The sequence below is a fragment of the Otolemur garnettii genome, unplaced genomic scaffold (genome assembly GCF_000181295.1).
Source record: "Otolemur garnettii isolate 467f Iridium unplaced genomic scaffold, OtoGar3 scaffold00012, whole genome shotgun sequence".
In the NCBI taxonomy this organism is placed as follows: Eukaryota; Metazoa; Chordata; class Mammalia; order Primates; family Galagidae; genus Otolemur; species Otolemur garnettii.
Window position 1 is genome coordinate 2,563,043 of NW_003852407.1, and position 2,722 is coordinate 2,565,764.

Genomic DNA, 2,722 nt, shown 5'->3' on the forward strand with positions numbered 1-2,722 from the left:
TATTTTATTTATTTTTGAGACAGTCTTGCCTTGTCACCCTCAGTAAAGTGCTATGGCATCACAGCTCACAGCGACCACCAACTCCTGGGCTTAAGTGATTCTTTTGTATCAGCCTCCCAAATAGCTGGGATTACAGGTGCCCTCCACAATACCAGCTATTTTTTGGTTGTAGTTATCATTGTTGTTTGGCAGGCCTGGGCTGGATTCAAACCCACCAGCTCTGGTGTATGTGGCTGGCGCCTTAGCCGCTTGAGCTACTGGGGCTGAGCCTCTGTTATGAATTTAAACTCTTCCTTATTGGCGTCCTACACTGGACCCTTCAAAAAAAGGAAAGAGCTATTCTTGGCACGTTCTTGGTTGCCCAAATATAGCTCACCAGACCTTGTCAGAGCTGTCAAATAACCTTACAGACAATACAAACAATGCTGAGCCCAGAAAGAAGACACAAGCTCTTCTTAGAAGGATGGATCATAAGACAGGAAGTCAGAAGGAAGCAATAGGTGTTGGTTTTGGTCACTGAACGGGGAAAGATGAGGGGGTGGATCAGTTTGTGTGGGTTCTGCACTGTTGGGAGTTGAAGCTGCTATTTTAGGCTCTGTCTTCAATTTGGCCTATTTACCTGTGAAGTGGGAGGAGCCTTAAAGCAGCAAGCTGCAGGTGCATACCTGGCCATGAGACTTGCCTGTAAAACTTTTCAACTGGCAGAGTTGAAAGCAATCTGTATGCCAGTTACCTCAAGCTGGATGCATGTTTACCAATGTTTCTCAAAATTAAAGGAATACCCTTTGTATCAGTTGCCATGAAGATAGAATAGCTTTATTTCATCCTAATACCACAATGTATTTCTTTAGGAAAATCCATATCATTGAGGTTTCAGAGAGTTATGCAAGGTCACCCTCTTTGTAGTGAAAGTATGTATGTTTTAGGTTGACACATCTATAGTAAAAACAGACTGTGACAATCATGTCTTTGGATTTACGTAACTCCATCTGCTTTAGAATAGAAAATGTTAATAATGAATATTGACTATACCACTGGGAATTATCCTCTAATAAATTAGGATCATTAAAAATGCAAATTCTTTAAAAATACCAGAGAAAGCAAACAGTATATCTGAGGGCATGTTTGCCAGGCACTGCAGAAACAAGCCTCCTGTCACCTAGTCAGGAAGTAAGCCATAAAAGCATTTGGTGTAGGTAAGTACTATCATTAAGATAAAAGAATGTTTTCTCAAAATACCACAAAGTGCTAATGGTGGTAATTACCTCCAAAAAAGTACTAATTAAAATAAATACAACTGTTCAGACTATCTAAAGAGTAACAAATACCAACATAGGCATTGTCTTTATTCTCAAAATATGTTAAGGAGTTCTAGCAATCTTTGTGAAGAAGTTAACACCATGGGCTTCTTAAGGAAAAATTGCACATTGATATTTATGGATAATATTGTGCTATGTCTGACTTTTTCTCCTAAAACCTTAGGTAACCTGGGGGAAGTAAAACAAAAGTTGACTGGCATCATGGTGTTGTGGAAATGTCCTCTTTCTTTTATAAAAGTGATTCAATCTTGCTGCAGCTGCTCCTAAAAATCATCCTGAGCCCCAGGATGCTCAGTGTTAACTTATTTTAAATCCTGGTGATGGCTCTGTCATTACCTGTAAGTCCTTACAAGAGGAATCCAGGAGCAGCAATTGGGACATCACTAGGGAGCTTATCAGAAAAACCCACCCCAGACTCACTGCATCGTAATCTGCACTATGACAACACACCCAGGTCACAGTGACATTGGAGAGGCACAGAGGACCTCTGAAGGTCTGAGAGTACACTATTCTTAAGCCATGAACATGAATAATAAATTTTATTATTATTTTAACAATTTTATTATTCATCACCTTGATCTGTAGTCATTCTCTAAGTACCAGGTGAAAAGCTTGCTCCAAGTAGGAGGGATACAGTCTCTAGCTGATGACTGTGGGAAAGAAGTCACAGGAATGTTTGCATCGATTATCCAAATGGTGTCCCTGGTATCTTGAACATATCTCTACAGAAATGTCTTTAATAGACCCTGAAGGCGTCATAATTCTTCAACTACATGAGTTTGAAAAGCTACCTCTGCCATTCTATCTCTTGGGGGCAGTACAGGGACATTTTTCTATAAAATGTTCAAGATACTGGCCAGGTGTGGTGGCTCATGCTTGTAATCCTAGCACTCTGGGGATGGGGTGGGGAGCTAGAGGGTGGATTGCTTGAGCTCTGGAGTTGGAGACCAGCCTGAGCAAGAGTAAGACCCTGTCTCTACAGAAAAACCCAGAAACATTAGCTGGGCATAGTGGCACATGCCTGTGCTCCCACCTACTCAGGAGGTTGAGGCTAGACGATTGCTCAAGCCCAAGAGTTTGAGGTTGCTGTGATCTATGATGTCATGGCACTCTACTCAGGGGGACAGAGTGAGACTCTATCTCAAAAAAAAAAAAAAAAAGTTTGAGATCCTTCTGGCCAAGACAGCAGCTACAACAGATAATAGTAATTTAAGGGCACCAAAATGGATAAATTGGGTTTGATTATCTAACATCTTCTCCTACTAAGTAACAAATGGTGAGTTCTTTGGTACATGGGATAGCAGAACCCTAAAAACAGTTTTTACATTTTACACTGACTGAATAGTTCATATATTTTACATTAAGAAGATGTGTTCTGGCTCGGCGCCTATAGCTCAACCAGC